Raw genomic sequence first — 22,891 nt, 5'->3', positions numbered from 1 at the left:
CCTCGTAGGACATATCTTCCAGCCCTTTTACCAGCTTTGTTGCCCTCCTCTGGATGCTTTCAAAGACCTTAACATTGTTTTTATATGGTGGATCCCAGAACTGCACACAATATTTGATGTGAGGCTGCACCAATGTTAAATGTAGCAGGAGAATTACCTCCTTTGACCAGCTGGCTGTGCTGTGTTTAATACACCCCAAAATGCATCTTGCCATCCTGGCTGCCAGGGCACGCTGCTGGCTCATGTTGAGCCTCCTGTCAACCAACACACCCAGATTCCTTTCTGCGGAGCTGCTCTCCAGACACTCCTCTCCCAGTCTGTACCTGTGTCCAGCATTGTTCTGTCCCAGGTGCAGCACCCAGTGTTTTTCTTCATTGAACTTCATGCCATGGATGATTGCCCAACGCTCGAATGTATCTAGATCCCTCTGCAATGCCTCTCATCCTTCCATGGAGTCAACAGCACCTCCCAGTTTAGTATTATATATAGTCTGAATGGTATATATAGTGTATATTTTAAATACATTATAATTATAATACTATACTATATTATAATATTGTATGGATAGTGGATATTTTGAATTACATTTAGTTGTGTTTTTTTTTTTCAGATTTAGTAACTCTAGATACAGCTGAGCTTCAAATATATGATTAAGTTATTAAGGATCTAAAATACTGTAATCTAAAAGAACCTTGCTCTGGGATAGATTACAGGATGATGCAGCTCATTATGTTTGCTGGCAACACAAAGGGGAAAGTAAACTGGTGTCAGCTGCTCAAGAGACGTTTCTCTCAACAGAAGAATGGGTCCGTTTTTCCCAACCAGTGCAAACATGAGGGGACCTGTATATGTAAGATTCATGCCATGAAATACCATGAACAGCTGGAATGAAAAGAATGGCTACACCATGCAGAGAAGAAAAAGAAGGTTATGTGTCAGCAGCCATTCAAGCAACTGAAGAAACATTTTTCCAAAGGACTTTGCTAATCTTTATAAAATACCATTTTCCAAAATGAAAATATTATTTCAAAAATATTTACTGTCTGTTTCACCTAAATTTCACAAGTCATCCAGCAATTATTCCACAGAAATTTGATCATGATCCTCTGTGTAGCTGTGAAGTTTTTGATTCCACTCCAGCAACAAAACCATCACCTTTTGTAATCACTTGCTAGACTACATTTTACAGCAGAATGCTGTACATATCTAACCCCTCCCAAATCATGCTTGAAGTATGGACCCCAGGAGGGCACAGCAGGTGTTTCCAACTTTGTAGGTATAGTAGATCTTTGTTTGTTGCATACATAATATTTATTTAAAATTGTCTGAGCTTTGAGCTTCCATGTAGCTTGGGGAAATTCTGGAAAGTAAAGAGATTATTAATATTAATATTATTTATAATAATTTATTTATTTTATTATTTATATATATAATATTAATATTATTTAAAGGAAATGTACCAAAAGGTGCAGCATGGTCAAGTAATTGCAAAGGTTTGGCACAGAAAACAGGTATCTGAAAGTCAATAAAGACCTCATTTATCTTCTGTTTGTTTATTTTCAATATATATCTCTCTCACCTTTGTCTCCATTGTGCCTCTCTTTACAGCCATTGTGGTCAATCAGTAAACCATCTTCAAGAGTCTCAGCACCTTAACATAAAGCAGTGAGTCAAGCATGTGGTTTCAGCCTTAATTCCACATTTTCTGACTCCAGCAAACTGTATCCAGTTATATCCTTAACGTAATTTCAGCACATTTTGTTGTACAGGAATATCACTTTACATTTTGCTTGTCAGTTGAGTATGGAAGAGTGGAGTAATGGTGTTTTAAAGGACTGTGAATCATGAACAAATGGTGCTGGAATATGCAAAGATTTTTCTTCAAATTTCAGTTATCAGGAACCTTTCATAACACTAACCCCACTGCAAAATGTGAATATTGCATAGATTAATCATTTTGATTATTAGGTTATACTCTTTTCTGCCTCATCAGGGTTTGATCCTGAAAATCCTGCCACTAGAGGTGCTTAACAGCAGAGCCCAGTGCCATTGCAAAAGACAAATTTTGGTTAATTTCACATCTTGTTACCTCTAGGTTTGGTAAACAAGGACATAGGCTCTTTGTAATAAAATATCATTACTGTGTTTTTCTTAAGTCAGTTTGGCAGAAATTCATTTCACTAACATTAGACATCTAGAGGTACACTAAACATGAGAGAACACTTTATCTAGGTTCCCTTGAGAGCCTGTGGAAAGTCAGGAACCTCTCAGCAGCACTTCTTCACATCTGTAGCATGTACTTACCTTGGCAAGGGATGAATCACCTGCTGGAGGTGCATGTACCTCTTGTCAGTGATTCATTTTAGCCCTGAATAGGCTGAAAAAACATCTTCAACCAGATGTTTAATTTCTGGACAAGCTGAAGTAAGTCTGATGAATCCCATCTGAAAGCACAAAGTAGTCTTTGCTGTTTATTTTGCTGTATTTTAAATCAGAGGAGAAAGAGAGTTTACTCAGTAAGACCTAGTTCAGCTATTGTCCCTGGTGACTTCATTTTATGTGCATATTATATATGTGCCCACTTATGTGAATGGTACTGGTTATGAGGAAGATGATTCAGTCTCCCAGAGGATGTATATATCATACCTTTATACTGAAACCAATCTGAGATAGGACCTCAGAGCTGGCTGAGATGGTAGTAATGCCATTCAGATAAATGTTTTGTGCCATACAATCCCATAAATGTAGCTGAAATTTGTAATGATAATCAAATTAGCTTAGAATTGGTTTATTTTCTTTTGCCATATTTCATGTCTTTGATGTCAGTCCCATTCCCATACGCCATTAAACCAAAAGATTTTCTTATACATAAATGTGGAATTTTTGGTAGCTACAGTAGATGTATGTAATATTAACAGGCATCAGCAAGAAAGTATGTATAATTCCATTGTACCCAAAAGACAAGGAACAGAATTTACAGACAATAAAACTAAGTAATCTGTGTAGCAGTAATTCCCTTTCTACTTGATCTAAAATTAGTATGGATGGAGGTAAAATGAAACAGAGGAAATGAGCACTTAAGAGACACACAAAAACAAGGACCCCTATTGAAACACTCTGTTGATAAAGGAACCTGAGAGCTGAACATAAGGCTCTAGACTTCACATTTAATTCATGCAAACACAAATAGGGGCGTTATTTCATCTTTATAGAATACAAAAGAAATGCAGCAATATAACCACTGTAAAGGGTTCCTAGCAAAATTCTTACTGAACCAAGTGGAAAAATCCCATTATTTGAATAGCATGTTTCTAGTGTGCCTGAATTTCATTTAATACTACTTTTGTTTTTAGTGGCCCTATGCTTTAGTTAACACACCAAGAGGCAAATTGTGGAAGACAGAACAAAAGGATACACACAATATTTGGGTGTTTGTGCTACAAAACCATACAGAAAAGCACAGACCTATATGAAACATTCCATGCTCAAACTGAAGGATAAATGTTCATAAGCAGTGAAGAATAGAAACTTTGAGCCAGTGTCAGCTCAGTCAAGTATAAATCCCAACTGTTGATGTTGTTCTTTTTAAGTATTGGTCCTACTACGTTTTATGAACAAGAGATTGTTAGGACAGGTCCTGATCCTCATGTCTTTGTACACTGTGGACACTAATTTTCTGAATAACCTAAATTACACTGTCACTTAAATTAGTCTTGTAAAAGATGTTCATATAGGGTAGGCTTTTGTAGTCATTTGCATGTTTAAAGATAGAAGCTAGTACTATGCTAGCACTGAATTTCAAACAGTCTTAATCAAGTTTGGTGACTAAATTTTTACCAAGTCAGAAATTTTTGAGACCCAACCTATATGGTCTTGTTTCAAAAACTGCAGCTGTCATTCCCTCAAAGCAGTACAATAGAAATAAAATATCCTCAACATTACAGGTAAATTCTATTAGGAACTAAAATAGACTCCTGGTAAGGTAAGAACTGTGATGGCTGCTTTGAGAGATTTTTCATGAAATGGTAGAGAACGAGACCTGATGTATAACAGATGTAATTGTCAACTAAAACAATTTTTACTTTTACTTTAAAATTGCCAGATTCACAGAGGTACAAGTAAGGGCTGAGTCAGAGCCAGTGACTACAAAGATAAGTCAAAGCAAATAGAATTTGTCCTTTTCATCTTTACTGTTAGAGCATACACATGCAATGTTGTTCTTGATCAAATGTTTTTCCATCTACTTATTACTTGCATCAGGCAGTGCCTTCCAGGTTCAACTTGTACAAGTTTCAAATATTGCTGTTTGTAGTGAGCCATGCTAAAATAAACAAAAATAAAAGAACAGCTTCAGAAAATATAGGCTTCCCTAGCCCACCGTCCTTTTCGGATTCTTTGGCATACTCTTTAACCAGAGCATTGCTGAGAATTGTCTCAGTGCTCAGCCTGTAGCAGCCTTCAGTCCCTCAGTCAGGCAGCCTCACACACCTCCCTAGGGAGCCACGGATCTCTGTCAGTGGCAGCGTTGTCTTTCTGGCTATGGGCTCTTTCCCAGAAGTACTATCCTGTTCTTCCAGATGCTTGCATTTGAATTACCAAATTTCTCTGTTTGATGTCCTCTTGGGATTTCAGTTGATGTGAGATGGTAAGACAACAGAGAAGGTAAAAGTCTATGTATTCAAAATGCAGCTGGCAGTTAGGTCATGTTATATACAGAGTTCACACTTTTGCACAGAGTTCATAAATTCTGTAGGCGGTTGCCTCAAATCATCACAGAGAGAGACTTGCTAAAAATAAGGAATGGTGCTTAGAAAGCAACATAACTATGTTTTCTTACAGTTGAGAGCTTTTCTTTCTATGAATGTCAAGGGAGGAAGATTTTTGTTTTCTTTTGATTTTATTTTGAGGGCAGTAAGTTTCCTTAATACAAAGGAGATCTACATATTTTGGAGCCTGGTACCAATAGCAAATGGGTTCACTCTTGGTGCTGAGAGTGAGTGAAAGGCTACTTAAGTCTTCAGAGTAGAAGCTCTTAAATCACAGAATGATTGAGGTTGGAAGGGACCTCTGAAGATTATCTAGTCCAACCTCCGTGCCAAGCAGGATTACCTAGAGCACATTGTGCAGGATGGCTTTTAGGTTCTTTGGAAATAAAATCAAAAGATAAGGATTAACAATAAATAAATAAATAAATAAATACAAGAAACTAGGAGCGCCAAGTATTTAAAATCTCTTGCCTCTATAACCATAATGAGTTAACAGGTTAATTATTTTCAAGGTAGTGAAAATTATTTTGTAATGACAGTTTGGTATATTCACCACTTATGTGGACCATTTCTCCATTTCTTCCACGCTTTATGAAGATCCTTTTTAAGTTCCTTTTCCCTTCCTCTCTGCAATCAGAATTACTGCAGATATTTCTGTTCACTCTCAAATGTATTCAGAAAAATTGGTTCTTGCAATTTGCACATTTTTATTGTCATTTCTATTCCCATAAAACTGAAACTAGATGGCTGAGACAGTGCAGGGTAGTTTCATATAATCAGTCAGAAAATCATTCAGATCATTCTCTCCAGCCTTTTTTTTTTTCCTTTTTATTCAGAACTATTTTGTTTCAAACGTATCTCTTTCATATTGCTTTCTGAAATTGCTCCCTCATCCCATGTTCCAAAGAAAGAAGCAGCATCAGAGTTGTCAGATTTCTAATAAATTGTCACAGATCAGACTGAATAAAAAAGTGACAGCTCCTGTCACGTGCATATACATGTGCATATTAACCAAATGGCTAAAAAAGTAAGGATGTGGGTTCATGGACCTGCACTGAATCTGAAGGTGTACAGATTTAGAGACTCAGGACTAGAAGACTAATTTGCATTATCAAATCCTCCCTCAATCACAGGCAACCATACAGCAGATATTCAGGCTACAAGAGCACCTTCTGCATGCAGTGCTCAAATGATATTTTGCAACATCTTTGATGATGTAAACTAATAATAGAACAAAACAACATAGTTTATGAACAATTGTATACACGGGAGGAGATCTGAAGACACTCGAGTCATCACTTACATTTCTGCAATAGCATTTCATAGAGTCATCTTGTCTCCTTCACTTATCAAATGAGACACACCAGAGAAACTTACTTTGAGCTAATCAGGCCCTTAGGCTATGTCTGTACTAGCAAATAAAGGTGCAGGCTCAGGTTGAAGCTCTGGCCTGCAGTTATCCAAAGTGCTCACTGTTGTGTGCTCCTCTGCATGGTTTTTGCCTGCATCACCTAACACTCTTCCAGAGAATGGGGAGTATGCTTGAGGAACTATGCAGAGCAGGGGATATTTCCAATATACAGTACAGAAAGGTGTCTACCTTAATTGGGTCCCTCCATCCACTACAATCCTCCAACATTATCCCATTAAGCTCTGCACTTTCAAACCTTTTACTCGCCCTTACATTGTACAGTGGGGCAGGCAAAAAATTTTCATGGTGTCAAACAACAGCTCGGCCTTCGCATTACTTCAGATACTTCAACCTGAAAAATGCTATTGTTCTTTTGTCTTAGGACCACAAAGCACTAAGTGGAGCTAAAGAAATAGCAACAGTATGGATGCAGCTATGTCCTGACACTGGCTTAAGGGACAGAGAATGGTCTCTGGCTTTATTTTGTGGAATAATATGAAGAAATTAACACAATTTACTGTGTATTTCATCCAGTTTCAAGTATTGCTGGCTTGTCACTCAACCCTCCTCAGAAATGAGGTTTTTCCCCGTATTTTTTGAGAATGACAGCTCTGAACTTGCAGCTGAGGAGAGCAAGAAGTGGCTGCAAAGCAAAATTCAGTTGTTGCAAACCATGCTGTTGCAACACCTACCTTCGAGTATCTATTTTGTAAGTTCAAAGCCAAATTCCTGGAAGCAAGACATATCTATTAGGGACACATGGTGAGTATGTTACATAAATACTACCATTACCCTTTTCTATGATAGTATTTGGACATAGTTGACACTCTGTTTTAGCATGGTTCTTATCTTCCTAATCCCACTCACTAACAAGTTATTCAGTAACTTCAACATAACACCTCTGAACTGAATCCCTGTAGCTTCATCTTAAATCTATGTAAATACAAAGCTGACACACCCATCTTTAATATTTATACTGTTACACTATCTTGTTGTTAACCTCACTGAAGAGCGTGAGGTCTGCAAAGGCTTCAATGGATTGTGGTGCTCACTGAAATATTTACACCAGCAGTGTGAGAGCCTTCCTACAGAAAAGGATCTAGCAGTCACCAACACTTCTATTGTCATGCATTATGTCAGATGTCTGAAAGTGAAGATTATGGCTCTCCGTCACCTCTGGAGCAGAGTCAGTGAGGTTCTCTCTGCAGTTCAGCAGTGGCCAGTGCACCAGCCCACCATTTGAATGACATGGAAATAGCCTTGATATATATTTCTAGGGACCATTTCTTTCACTGGTCAGATAAGGCTATAAAGGTACTTAAATGGCTTTATTCAGCACATGCTTCAGATAAACACTAGAAAACCTCACATTGCCTGTCACTGTGCTTGCATTAAGTTATTAATGGAAAACCTGGAAACCAGGAACATTGCTGCTCATTTTGTGCCATATAAGTGACACAGTTTTAATAGTTTCCTAAACATTATCTTGGATCTTAATTTTTATTGTAGGGAATTGGTAAGCTATGACTTTAATTTCAAATCCAGGCTCAATAAAATATTGTATTGTAATAGTCAGCATAACCAGAGTGGCAGGAAGGAAGGAATGAATAAAAGTAATATCAGTAGGTTTTTTAAATTAAATCACATTTTATGCTTTCCAGATGGGAGCAGGAGACTAATTCCCACCTGGTTATATTTTTTACCTATTCAATATAATTGAAAAGAGTATGAAAATAATGTGTATCTCTCCAGACACATGTGCTGAAATGCAACTCTTAGATAATTCTTACTTCTCATCAAGAAAACGACACCTTTTCTCATAGCCTTTCTGAAACATTTATAGGCTAAAGAACTGTGTATAAGTCATTGCTGAACTAGTAATTAAAGTTGGCTGAAAAATATCCATTTATATTGTAATTATAAATAAAAGATCAGCATTGTTCATATAGAGTATTCAAAACATTGTGGACTGTATTCCTCAAGAGTCAGAAAATATATGACTTGAAAACCTCTCTCATGGAAAGCTTTAGCAGTCAATTTGCCTGAAATTGAAAATTAATCATATAGACACTTAGTAAAATTTGACAAAGGTTTGGATTCATTATTTTAGTTCTGCCTTTTTTACTCCCTAGTTTAAAAAAAAAAAAAAAAAATCTCATGAAGAGGTCAAAACTTAAAGAAAGTATGTTAGATCTCCAGATTTCTGATGTTCCCCAAGAAAGGCTGACATCCAATAATTAAAAATGTATTCCAAAGGGAGAAATTGAACAATGGTAGTGTAAGAAGTTGAGAGGCCAGTTCTGTGCAAAAGAGATTTGAAGTCTTTGTTGCCGTTTAGAGGCACCTGTTTTTTAAGCAGGCATCGAGCAAAATCCTGTTTACAGTTTCATTTTGTTGTGCCACTCCGGTGATACTTGGCAGTTTTCAGCTTTTCTAATTGGTCAGCCAAGATTTACCCCAACATGCCAGTCATGGTCTACATTCAAACACAGTTCTCAGTCAGCCCTTTGGAGGTAATGAGGCCATCAAAACACACAGCATTTGTCTGATCTCCAAGGAGCACAAGAGTCCAAGCCAGGCCATTAAACCTCAGGTATATAGGAGCCTAGGGAAGTGGAATGATGTTGAAAACTGAATTGAGCTCATGTCAGTGCAGTACACAGGAGGATACTTTATAAAAGAGGATGACAAGTACCAAGGTGTACATAGAAGAAAGGACCTCTTTGCTGCACCTGTATGAAGAAGAGAACTGACCAAGTCAAGGGTTGAGACTGTGGATTGTGACTGAAGGCAGCAACGCCTGCTGGTTCATCCCAGGTTAGACTGAGAAGAAGAAGGCTCACTTAGGTCATCCAAGGCACATTATTCTTCCCATGTCTTTTAAAAATCAGCTAAGAGTTATCTTATAGCCTTTTTTTTTTTTTCCTTGGGGACATCAGTACAAGTTAGATGTCATAACAGCAAGCATCACAACCCCAAAGCCTTTATTGTGGATCTCACTCTCTTTGATTAGGTTAACAGTGAGTGAGGAAAACTGATAATCATATACAGTGAAAAAAAAAAAAAATCATAACAGAAAGGAGTATGGGAAAATTAGTAAGTGAAACATATGGCTGAAATGTATATCAAAGTGAGCGACTTAAAGTAAATAATTAAAGCAATAAAATCACCAGTACTATTTTTCCATTAAAGTTCTAATTAAAGTAAAGGAATGGCTCGGGATCCTTGATCTTAAATGAAATTAATATTGGTTGCCAAGAGTTGGCTAAATGATTACTATTTATCAATGTGTCTCTACTATAAAAATCAAAGTGATGGAAAAAAATAAATCTCTGTGGGTCTGTTACTCTCCCTTTAAAATTAGTGTAGTTCCACTGGTGTGAACAAACTCTACATTATGATGTTATTAGAAGGTCTAACCCAGTATTTCAACATGTTTTCTAAGAAGTCAAATATCTGAACAACACTTAAAAAATCATGCTACAAAACAATGATGAAAACAAACAATCTGTAATAAAAACATAATATACAGCAATATTTGTTTTTAAAATATAGTAAATTAGCGACAAAAATGTGAATTTCATATAGGTACTCTAATCATGGACAAAACATAACGTATGTACCATTACTCATCATGTGTCACAGTAGCAGTTATTCTGTCCCTGTAAGTTTTCTGCCTTCGTAACTGTGTTACTGTTAGTTTCAAGAAAAGCCTTTAAATAGCAACTATCTAGCTGCTATCCCATTTTACTAAGCAGCTGACTGCTAAACAAAAACTTGGTAACTCTTAAATTGACTCCACAGCAACTGATGTGAATTCAGTGAGAAAGCAAAGCCTACAGTGTTGGAGAGGGGAGGCAATAAAATAGAAATGATAGATCAGAGGAAGCTTGGCAGGGGGATAGTTAAGAGGCAGAGCCAAGCACAGCTTGCTGCCAAGACCAATTTCAGTGTCAGACCAACTCAGCTCTATTTATCTAACCACACCATCACAGAATAAGGGGAAAGGAAGAAATGCTGATGGAGAACAGGTGGTGGAAGAGCAGAAAAAATATTCTCAGAAATGTCATTAGGAATTTGGGCAACAGTGAACAGATCCTTGTCCTTGTTAGACTTTTCAGGAGAGAATGATTATTTTTCTAGGTGTGTTTTTCTGAGAATCATTTAAACAGTGCACAACTGAATCTCTTAAAATTTCTATGCACTGTTCTGAAGGACAGGCATTTTCTATAATTTGGCATGAGTAATATGAGCATATTTAAAGGTATCACATAGTGTTTACTTGATGAATATTGAATATCTAGAGGGTTTGCATTTTGAAATTAATCTACTCTTTTTAGTAGCTCTGGTTCTGAGTAGGCTAAAGTCTCTATTTTTCATCTTGCAGGAAAAAAAAAAATCTTTTTCCTTATTTCTACTAAATAAAAGTAGAAAGATCCTGAAGACCATTTTTTGAACAAATCTTCCTTAATTTTAAATAATTTTGCTAATGCTAAGTCTGATGTGATGGTGTTTGCAGCACAAAGGTATTTTTAATGGTAGAGGGAAACTGGAAAAACAATTTCATGTTATTGCTAAGAAGAGCTTTGTCTTTCCTCATTCCTAGGAGATATGAGAGTATTTTTCCCTCGGAATAATGTGCACATTCCTCGGATACCTCATGCAGTAAGATGGCTGTGTGACACCCAAAATACATGTTTACAGAATGCCATCTGCATAGTAGGCTTCCCTCTTTCTAGTGCTGTGCATGTCAAGCAGGTGCCTTGCAGTCAATTAGCACCTCAGCAGCACCCAGCCCCTGGCGGGTGGGTAGGAGGGGAGGTGCTTCATGCTTCATTTGCAGTTCTTTTTGTCTTGCTGCTGAATTGAACCTCAGATACTGACAGGCATGGACCTAGCAGAACGGTTTTTGGCGTTTCCTTCCACTGAATCCCTTACACTGTTGACAGTGATTTTCAAGGATCCACCTACTAATCGTTTTTAGAGTGATATCTATTTATAATAAACACAGACAGGTATATATAGCTCTACATGCCTTTTCTTAAACTCACATTAACTCAGATGTGAAATGCCTTTTAAGATATTTCTTTTCTGATCATAAGGGAATAAGACGTTAGCAACATGTACAGAAAACTAAGCTTTGCTGTAAAACAAAAAAAAAAAAAAAGGGAAGAAAAAAGGAAACCAAATCCATAGAGCAAGGGTGAAAAGAGCTGAAGCTTTATGGCAATTCAGTAACATTTACTTTCCTTGGTCATCTCTCTCAAATACTATTTCAAGTAAAAGATTCCTAAGCAGTTGATTGTAAAGTAAGCTTTGTCCCAGCACCATCTATGAAATGTCTCCTCTTTGTACAAGTTTCCTTGCGTTTTCATTCTTGTCGCTGTCTACTTTAACTCCAAAAAATGAAAATAAAATAAAATATAAATAAAATAAAATAAAATAGGATCCAGTTTGAGGATGAACCATTAATAAGCATAAATAATTCTGTTTGGGAGAGCCAAAGACCAGGGGGAATGTCCACTTAATAACCAAATAACATGTACAGTGCCTATATAGAAACATAGTAAAACATAATTTCCTAAGTTCTGAGCACAAGTACAAAATTCTAGCCATTCCTACTTTAATTAGGAACATATATCTCAAATGTATCTGTTATGATGTGCTCTCAGTTCTCTAACCAAGGCTTCTGCAGATTCTTTGGCTGTGATAAGCTGCCTTAGATGGGTGTGCAGTCAATAAAGCAATGGCAAGGAGAATGGATATGTTCAAGCTGTAGTTCAACAGTACAATATGTCCTGTATAAAATGTCTTTATTCTGGATTAAAATCACCTCAATAACATATTAAACTCATTCTCATGACTCAAGTTTATTCAAATATTTTTGTAAGTTTAGTATACCATAATGCTTCCTGTGAGGTCAGTTATTGCTATATATGTTTATATATATGTTTATATATATTTATGCTATAAATTTAGACCCAAACAGATATAATTTGTCCTCCTGCATCTGTCATAGACAACCTGCTACCTCCTTTTTCCTGCTGCACTTCTGCCCTTTTTGATTTTCTTCCTTTCCATTTCCCTTCTCTCCCCTGCTACTTCACTTACCCTGTTTCCAGTGCTCAGCAGACCCTTCCTTGATCCAACTCAACACATTTTAAAATATCTGTTCTTCTGAGGGAAGGAGGGTAGCGGAATTCGTGTTAAATTCTTTCTATATTAACAAGTTGATTAAAATAATAGAAACTGCAGCAAAATGTAGGCTAGAATACACCTCTGGAGGTCATTATTCCAAACCTCCTCTTAGAGCTGGGTATCTTTGGAATTAGATCTTACTGCATAGGACTGTGCTCATTTGGGTTTTGAATACACCCAAAGGTGGAGATACCATAGCTTCTCTGGGAACTGATCCAGTGTTTGACCACCTTCACAGTGGCATTTTTTTTCTTTATGTCCATTTAGAATTTCTCCCAGTGCAGCTTGTTACCATTGCATCGTTTCCATTCAGCATGAACTTCAAAGACGACACTGGCTCTATCTTCCCTATAATACCCCTTTACACTAAGGAGGCACGTGCCTGACAAAGGTAAGGAGCACAAAGCCCTGGGTGGAGCAGGGATAGGGGATGAGGAAACATGTCTTTTCCCTTCCAGCCACACCTCACCTGACAGATTGATTCTATTAGCTGATTTCCAATTACATAGAAAGGGTGATTTATAATGAAAGAAAGAACAGTGTTGTAATAACTGAAGTCTTTATTGTGGGAGCTGAACTGGAAATCACCAAAATTAAAAACAGGATCCTCAACTTTGTAAGTGAGAGCCTGTAGCATAATGGAGAACAGAGATGAGATCTCTGAAATGGCATCTACCTCCACTAGTACTTCTTCAAGGTGTGCCCTGTACAAAACTAGCCAGATGTAGCAGGGTGGGTTGCAAAACTATTTAATTGCATCCATTAGCATAAGCAATAACCCTAAGGAACTTGAATTGTTTTCTGTGTCAAGTTTAGTTTGATCATTACTGGTTTGACGATCTGTGCACAGCTCTTAAATTCTGTGTTGGTGTACTTTACTAGATACTCAAAGGCACTTGTACTCAAGGTACTTGACTCTTTATATGGGAAAACTGTGCAATTTAGGCATCTACAAAGTTTTGAGTTACATAGGTAGATATTACGAAGAAGTTCAACTAAAGGGCTACAGTCAAGATCTGTAGTTGATTTCCGCCATCAGAGATTGAGGGATTTGGAAGGAGACAGGAGCACTGTTTGATAACAAAAGGCTGTGTAATGCTCTTGCTGGAAAAGCTCAGGATTTTTATTTTTTTTCCCAGCAAATGCATTAAATGTAGCAATAACATTAAATATTGTCCAGTATATGTGCACTTTTAAAAGAAATGGGGGGTGACCTGGCAGTTGAAAGGGGACAAAAGCCTCACTTGGTCACTCCTGTTCAGGAAGAAATGATCTTAACACAATGGAATATGATCCGTGCTCTACAGATGTCCTTCCTTTAGCTGGCACAGGAACAACATTGTCTAGAAACTCCAGGTTGTCTCAGACTGATTCATATGGACCATTTCAATTCCTCTGTATGCTACAACAACACTGTGATTTAGTTTATAAAATAGGTCTAGGAACAGGAAGGCTGAATTTGCCCCAGTGGATCAGCCCTGACATCTGTCTGATCAAGAATCCTATTCCTGACAGTCACCAATATCAGGCATGTCAGAGGAAAGTAAGATTGACAAAGGAGGTCAGTTCATGTGATCTTCACGTGTGTGTCATGGTTTCTGCAGATTCAGTATTACACCTCCCTGTAGTGCAAGGCTTAATGTGCTTTCAGATTGTTATTCTTTACAGTCGTAACTATTGGAGACACATGGCAAATGTTTTCCCCGAAGGTGTCCTTTTAAAACCACCTAGAAAGCAGACTTTGCAGAAATCTGTCATCTTTATATGTGAGAAAACCCATATCTCAACATGACTGATTTGTGAATGCAAACCAACCTAAAACAACTACATCCTTTCAGTGCATCACTAGCCAGCTCTATCATATCCAGACGCTGCACTGCACGCAAAAGTTATATACACGCAAAACAATATTAATAAAAAATGGGTCCGGGCCAGATTTTCAAAATCTGGGGAGCAGAAATGAGCCTTTTTTTTCCTCCTCGGGAGGCGGCCGCAGGTTCTGCAGCTAAAATAAATATGCAGTCCTGCTGCCCTCCTGTGGGCGAACGAGATTGTAGGGCATCACGACTGCATCTCCTCGGCTGGCTGCTGGGTGGGAATGCCTGGCATCAGGGAAGGGAAGGGAATGCCTTAAAAAATGTACGAAGGCAAGTTTTCATATGGAAGTTTCCGTGCAGAATAAATCTAATCTGCAAAGTGCTCTCTGCTCTGCTATGGCTTTTCTATGCATAACAATGTGATGCTGCTATATATCATACAATAAATTGTTTCATTATTAAATTTAGGGGAAAAACTGTTTTAACAGCATTTCTATTCCTGAAACATTCAAGATTGCTTGTTGCCATTAATAAAAAAAAAACAAACTGAACAGTACCCTTTCAAATGATGTTGCCTATTTCTGCAAGTTTTATTTGAAGGAATAAAAATGCCCATATTTCCCATAGGTAGCTGACCTATAAAGTCGCCAGAGACTGATTCATAGTGCAGACATCTCCTCCCAAAATACTGAATATGATTTCAACTTTGGGAATGTCTACACCTTTATAACTCAAATGTTCAAATTACTTCAGCTAAGGTAAGAAGCATATGATGACATTTGTGGCAATTCAGTAGAGCTTGCTTTTTTTTTTTCCTTCCCAGTCCTCTATGTTTGCACTTCCTGTTTCTGGAGGAATACCACTTCTGAAATACTATGGGAACCTCTTCTTTGCCTGGCCAAGATACAGTTGCACTGGAAACACAGCAAGAAAATCTTCTTTAGTTGTTTCTAGGCCAAAGGTGTCTGGATAAGCAACCATATTTTTCCAAGTTTATCTTGGTTTTAAATTTCATGCAAATAAACCACTGGTGTATTACTGATGAACCAGACACAGGAGCTCCACATCTTTTTGAGACCTGGAATTTTACAGCGGGGATGTCTTAAGGAATTGAACCAGCTGATAAAAGCTGAGGGGCCAGTTATCCTTTATCATTGTTTTTAAACAACATAAAAGAGCATACCTGATTTTCTTCTTTTTCCGTAGTTTTCAAGGAGTCTTTGCTGTTTTAAGATCCCAATTCTGCAAATAGAGTAATTTAAGCAGCCCATACTGGACTAAAAGTAAAGCTGTACAGTGGTGAGTGGAATAGCCTACAGTCTTGTTCTCAATAGATATGTTTGACAAAATTGATCCAACCCTTCCATATCTCCATTTCTGTTCATGAAACAATAAGGTTCAAGTATCCCATCATTCACAGAGATGTTACAATATAAGGGTTTTTAATGACGGTAAAATTGTCAGAATAATTAAGGTCACTTACACGGACATTGATGGTGTGAAATTGCAAGAAATGCAGCCTTCTGTTTAAATTGTTAAAGCCTGGAGCGTGACTATGTACTGCTTAGCACACAGCACTACTGAGTATTACAGAGGAAGAAATAACAAGTACTATTAATATTAACTGGTCATTAATATATAACGTTTAGTGATTTCTCGGGTTATTCTCTTAATTGAGTAAATTGAATCCTTTTACATTTACTTGTTAGCAGAAGTGAATTGCTATGGTGCCAAAGAACTACTTAAATAAAATCTATTCTCTCACTGGAGTGAAGTAACTGGTCTTGTTATCCATATAATCAGCAGAGGGCAGAGCACATCTTGGAAAATACAGAAGAAGATTAATAGAGTCAAGAATATTGCCTGAATATTGCAGGGTTTAGAAGTCATTACTGTGGATTTTAAGTAGTATTTTTTTCTTTCTCCTTTCAACATTGTCCTTTTATTAATAAAGCTTACAATACTAAAATTCAACACTAAATGATCACAACCTGTGTGTGTTTAAAAGGATCAAAATTAATGAAATGAAGGATTAAACTGTTGCTATTGATAGTACCAATGATTTGGTTGAATAAGTATTGACCAGATTAAATATTAAACACTGAAAGAATTAAGCTTAAGTGACTGTATTAAATTACCAAGTTAATTTTGATTTCTTTTTACCGATAAACTGGAACTACTTAAAGGTTATGTTGACATAGTATTCACAAAATATTTAAACAGGAATGACTAAATGTGCACCAAATCTTTTTTTTTTTCTTTTTTTCCTAAGAAATAACTCCCATTCTCTCCCCTCCCCCCACAAATGTCTAAGGAGATTGAAACATTTTTCTCAGACTAACAGCCTACCTAACCTATATGCAGGTTTTCATATGTTTTGATTTCTTTTATCGACTTTAAATTCCTCTTACACTCAAGAAAATGTAAGGGCTGACAGAACCACTGGTCTTATTTTTGTATTTCTCCTAAATGCACTTCAAGTTAATAGCAGTATATAAACTAACATACACTTATAGCTCTGCAGAGAAGATTGAGTGCAAAAAATATTGCAACAAAGGGAAGTAATACACTCTAATTTAACAGATAAACTTTGCCTTTCCTATGTATTCTCTATGAATGTATGACTTTCTCAAATGCTTTTTAAGAGACTTGTAAAATAATGATAACCTTGAGACACCAAATTCTTTGCTATTTTGGTTTACTTTTTATTTAAAATCCATTTTTAGTATCACAGAATCACACAATTCCATATCATTCATTTAAAAACTGCCAGTCTTGTGGGCTAAATGCTTCATAGGTAAAGTTAATAAAGATAATAAACACTTTTTTTTTTTTTTAAGGGACCCAAATTAAACAAATAATGTACTGTACCTCAGATTAAAAGCTCCTGGCTGAAATGTCAATTTTATTTCCTTCTGTAAAGATCTGCAGGTATTTATTATTTGTATATAGGATGAAGGTTTCTGTCTAACAACAACAACAGGAAAAATACATCTTAGAAGACCACAAATGGTTTATAATAGCATGGAAATCTGCAGTCATTTATGAACCTGTTCTGCTGTAACACATTACTTTGATTATTTCAAATCTTAGTGTATCGCATTGCATACACACAGGTGCAACTCCAAAAATATATGTCAAAGTTGTGGGTCAAAACCATAAACATCAGTTCTAGTTCTCCAGAATCTGGACCTCACATTTCTGTAAAGCCAAATGTAGAAGGAAAGCAACAATGCATAAAGCTGAGTGCCTTGGCACTTCCATGGAAGTAAAGTGGACAAAATCCCTGCCCCAAAGAACGGAGAGGTGAGTGTCCTGGGGATTTGGATAGAACACATAGCTAGATATATATGGATCCAAGTGTGGTGGTTTTACTGTGCTAGGCAGCTGAACACCACAACCACTCTCTCACTCCCCCTCCTTAGATGAGGAGGGGAAGAAGTAAAGGAAAGAGCAACTCACAGGTTGAGATAAAGATGATTTAATTAAAGGAAAAAAAGAAATAATTATTAAGGAAAGATTATTATTAATTAAAGAATTTAAGTAAACAATTTAACTAAACAAATAATTTAACTAAAGGGGAAAGAAAAAAAGGGAAAGGAGAAAAGGGAGGGGGAAAGGGAAAACTAAACAAAACAAGTAAAGGCTATGTGGAAGTGCAGAGGAAAGAAATGACTCTCTACTTCCCACAAATGAGCGATGCTTGACCATGTCCTTGAAGCAGGGCCTCAACACATGTAGCTGGTGTTCAGGAGGGCAGACGTTTTCACAACGAGAGCCCACCCCTCCCCTCATCCTTTTTCCACCTTTTATTGCTGAGTGAGACATCATATGGTCATATGGTATGGAATATCCCTTTGGTTGGTTTAGGTCAGCTGCCCTGGTGATGTTTCTTTTCTCGCATTTTTTGCCCACCCTCTAGGAGGGTTAGAGAGAGTCCTGATGCTGTGCCAGCACTGCTCAGCAGCAGACACAACACTGGTGTGATACCATTGCTGTTTTAGCTACAAGTGCAGAGCACAGCACTGTATGGGCTGCTGCAGGGAAAGTTAACATCCCAGCCCGACTCAGTACACTAAGCCAGGCGTCTTATGAACACGCATGTAACTCCTAACAGAGCTTTTACTACCTTAAGCCTGGCCTTCAGCCCCAGAAAAGTGGTGTAGCACCATTCATGTTTTTATGCAACCCAGGCAAATGGTAACAGTTCTGTATGAGACTTTGAATAGTGTTAAAGAGATTTGGAACACAAGACCTACAGATTTGCATTCAGGGTTGGGTTCTAAACTCCATAAAGTGCTTTACAAAAAATTACTATATCATTATGGGCAAAAATTTTACGTGAAGATCTTTGCTCTGTTTCACAAGTGTTATTTAGAATCATTAAGTAAAAAATTCTGACAGATCATGCCAATGTGAAAAGCCTGTCTTTTTGTGTAACACCAACTGTGTTGCAAGTGATGTTGCCTCTCTTTTTTTTTCTTTTTTTTTTTTTTTAACTGGAAAGAACAAATGCAGAACTGAAGATGTCTTTAGAGGAGGCATAAGTGGTTAACAGATAAAGTGAGAAAACAGGTGTTATTTTTCACAACCAGGTTAGTTGCCTGCCTACAACCTTCTGCTTTGGTTTTGCTTCCCTCTTTTGTTCTCTTTTGTTAATTTCAGGTATAACATCTTGTGTTTTCATCTTCTTGTGACAAAGCAATTTGACATGAACTCTAAATCCAGGAATTCTTTGGATCTAAAATCCAAGACAGCTTTTTAATCTACCTATCTATCTTCTGCTATGGTGAGAGGAAAGGAGAATTTAAAATTATTCAGCAACCTGTATGGTAGCCCAACCTTACATCGTAGCAGTTTTAGGTGTTCATTAAATTATCTTCCATGTTCTTTGTCATCCTGGAACTTCTTTGTTGGTCACCAGCTTGATCAATAAACTAAAAAAAAAAAAAGGGGGGGGGGGGTGCATTTCTGTCTGGCTTTTTGCTAGGAATTTTAATACACTATCTTCACAGCTACTCTCTAAGTTGCTTCACTGTTGCCTACATTATATAGAGAAGTGTAACAAATTAAATCTGATTTGCGTGATTTCAACAGCTTTCTTGAGAAGTAGAATCAGCATTCATGTCCAAAGATAATCAAGCACTAATTTATCTGGAATTTACAGGGTAGGTCCTGTTTAACAAATTTGATTCCCTTTTATGATAAGATCACCCATTTAGTCGATCAAGGGAAGCCAACCGACGTAATCTTTTCGGATTTCAGTAAAGTTTTCGATACAGTTTCCCATAGAATTCTACTGAAGAAAATGTACAGCATACAGCTAGATAAAAACATCATAAAATGGGTGAACAATTGGCTGAAAGGTAGGGCTCAAAGGGTTATGGTAAATGGGGTTACATCAGGCCAGTCATCAGTGGGGTCCCCCAGGGCTCCATTTTAGGGCCAATTCTTTTCAATGTTTTTATAAGCAATTTGGATGTAGGACTAGAAGGTGTTTTGAGTAAATTTGATGATGATACTAAACTGGGAGGAGTCATTGACTATTATGAGGGTGGAAAGTCCTTGCAGAGAGATCTGAACAGATTGGAGAGCTGGGCAATCACCAACCACATGAAGTTTAACAAGAGCAAGTGCCAGGTCCTGCACCTGGGAAGGGGCAACCCTGGCTATACGTACAGACTGTGCGATGAGACACTGGAGAGCAGCCCGGCAGATGGGGATCTAGGGGTTTTGGTTGACAGCAAGCTGAATATGAACCAGCAGTGTGCCCTGGCAGCCAGGAGAGCCAAGCATACCCTGGGGTGCATCGAGCACAGCATCACTAGTTGGTCGAGGGAAATGATTGTCCCGCTCTACTCAGCGCTGGTGCGGCCTCACCTCGAGTACTGTGTGCAGTTCTGGGCACCACAGTACAAAAAGGATGTAAAACTGTTGGAGAGTGTCCAGAGGAGGGCTACAAAGATGGTGAAGGGCCTAGAGAAGAGCGGCTGAGGTCACTAGGCCTGTTCAGCCTGGAAAAGAGGAGGCTGAGGGGAGACCTCATCGCGATCTACAGCTTCCTCACGAGGGGGAGTGGAGGAGAAGGCGCCGGTCTATTCTCTTTAGTGACCAGCAATAGGACCTGCGGGAATGATGTCAAGCTGCGACAGGGGAGGTTCAGGCTGGATATCAGGAAGTGGTTCTTCACTGAGAGGGCTATCGCACACTGGAACAGGCTCCCCAGGGACATGGTCATGGCACCAAGCCTGTTGGAGTTTAAGAAGTGTTTGGACTGTGCTCTTAGTTATATGGTCTGAATTTTTGGGTAGACCTGTGTGGAGCCAGGAGTTGGACTCGATGATCCTTGTGGGTCCCTTCCAACTCGGGATATTCTATGATTCTATGATTCTGTGATTCTATGATTCTGTGATTCTACTTTCTACTAAGCAGCGTTCTTTTCCTGTTTGTTTTTTTGTTTGTTTGTTTGTTTGTTTGTTTCCTCGCCTTTGTCACCAAAGTAATTGCTAATTTTATCCACAGGAGGGCAGCAAGAAGCTGAAAATCCCACATGACGCATGGTTCTGGTGTTGCAGTGAGCTATTCAAATTTCTAATTTACATTGCAAGGAAAAGTTCATTTAAAATCTTATTTTCATCCCAAGTCATCACAGGGAGTTCAGTTGTCAGTCTTTTTGTTTGTTTGTTTGTTTGTTTGTTTTCCTCAAAAGGAAGGATTTCTGAGAACATGAATTTTAAAATGTTGTTTTACTCTATCCTTATGTGACAGGTTCTACTCTTGGGTGTTCTGCAGTTTGGGTTCTTGGAGTCACAGTATTCTATATGGAATAGATATTCTGTGTTTCTCTTCTAAGTTGTTTTAACAACAAAAGAGAAGCAACCAACATAATTATTAAGACCATACCACACTCAGACCATAAAGACCAACAGAAGCATGGGAAACCAGGCCTGCCTTCCACAAGGCAGTTCAGCAAGTCACACAAAAATGGATCCTTGGAAACTACCTAAGAATCCTAAATATCGTAGCCTAGTCTATTCCAATCCAACATTAGATATTTTCTGGAGAGACAATTTAAAAATAGGAGAAAAATTAAAATATCCTCAATTAAAAACCTCAATAACTGAAAAGTACCTTGTCTATTGAAAAAAAAAAAAAAAAAAAAAAAAGCACTGATATGAAATTCATAAAGATGTTCATTATAAAGATGATTTTCACCATTATTCAGTTAGCTGTACTTTTCAAAATGCTGTGTCATCCTGTGACCACCAATATTTAGGTTTATTTTAATAAATGCGCCTTCATAATCCCAATTCATACTCTTTTACTAATATAAAGGAAGAAATCAAGACATTATGGAATGCTGAGGTAAAAGGTTTAATCCATTCAGGATTGTTCAAATGGTCTCCACTATAATTTTTATATGCATCTGGTTACATTGGCTTTGTGCAGTACTTTTAATGAAAGAATATTGCTTTTACTGATTCTAGTAAATCAGAAGTGATGCATCATGCTAGAGCTCAGTCAATCCATAGCTCAGTCTAACTCAGCTTCTTACCATTCACATCTCTCATTTCTCTTAAGTTCAAGCAAAGTAACCTACTTAAAGGAGTGCTGATAACTTCTCAGAACCAAATTCCACATTATAAATGTTTCAGAGTGCTAGCAAATCACTTATTAATCGCAATAAGTGCACAAGGTAGAGAGGGTTACAGCTTGAATATTGTTCCATATTATCCAGTGTGTGAATTGCAATCAAAGACCACTGCTCAAAGAAAAGCGTTGTAAATTGAGCTGCTTTGTTTATACTGCCATTACAGTCTCAGCTTCTGTTTGGTTGCTGAGTTTCAGAAAAGTCACAAGCAGTATTGATTCAACTGCTTGAGCAGGAGGCGCTTTTTTGATTCGTACAGGTCTTTCTTTCACATATCGTGTCTCAAAGCCCATGCCAGCTCTATTCTGAATAGAGTGAATGTCAGCAGAGCAGAGACCTCAACATGTCAATTCTCTCAACGTGAGAATTGCTTAGCGTGCAGTGTCCAGAGCCATCCTACAGGACAATACAGTGACCGGTGACTGTATGCTTTGTTTTCATTTAAGTAATGTGCCAGTCCCTCACTCTGGATCATCGAACACCTTTGCAAAATGTTTTCTTGTTCTTCTGGCATTCAGGATCAATTTTGTTAAATAATGTAACTATGGAATTTGGCTGTAGGAATCCGTCAGGAAAAAAAAAAACTTTGGTATGCGACATTGTTATCTCATGCAACATTGTTATCTCATTTTCCCCTGTTTTTAAACAAAATTGGAACAGAGGCACTGAAGGGACAGAATCTACTTAGGAACATGACATTGCTCATAATTCATTTTATACACGCCGACAGAGAAACTCCAAATTGGCAATGACTGCTGCACATTTTACATTTAAATATCTGAGTTATTTGCTCATCAGTGGATTCAGTCATCTTGTATTAATAGATTTTTTTTCTGTTATTCTATACACAAGCAAATATGTAGTATGATCTTTAAGTTTTCCTGTGCACTAGAAGAAGCGTAGCAATAAACATCTTACAGTGTTTTTTCTGACTGGTAATGACTGAGCCTGGATCCCAACATCACTGCCAAGCCATGAGGGAGCACATATTTGCTATGCTTGGGCTGATATTTCTCAGTTTAGACAGCAGCATTTGAAGTTGTATTGT

General features: G+C 37.6%; 1 long non-coding RNA gene across 1 annotated transcript; it reads right to left on the bottom strand.

The window, feature by feature from the left end:
• Positions 1–812: 812 nt before the first annotated feature.
• Positions 813–12,748, bottom strand: LOC310892569. Its single transcript, XR_014578228.1, has 4 exons — positions 9,801–12,748; positions 2,305–2,444; positions 1,580–1,651; positions 813–1,360 (listed from the first exon to the last, which is right to left on the bottom strand). It is a non-coding gene; the product is annotated as an uncharacterized lncRNA (long non-coding RNA).
• Positions 12,749–22,891: the final 10,143 nt, after the last annotated feature.

The sequence above is a fragment of the Anser anser genome (assembly GCF_964211835.1).
Source record: "Anser anser genome assembly, chromosome: 1".
Lineage (NCBI taxonomy): Eukaryota > Metazoa > Chordata > Aves > Anseriformes > Anatidae > Anser > Anser anser.
Note: the sequence above shows the minus strand (reverse complement) of the source record. Positions and strands in the feature narration are given on the sequence as shown.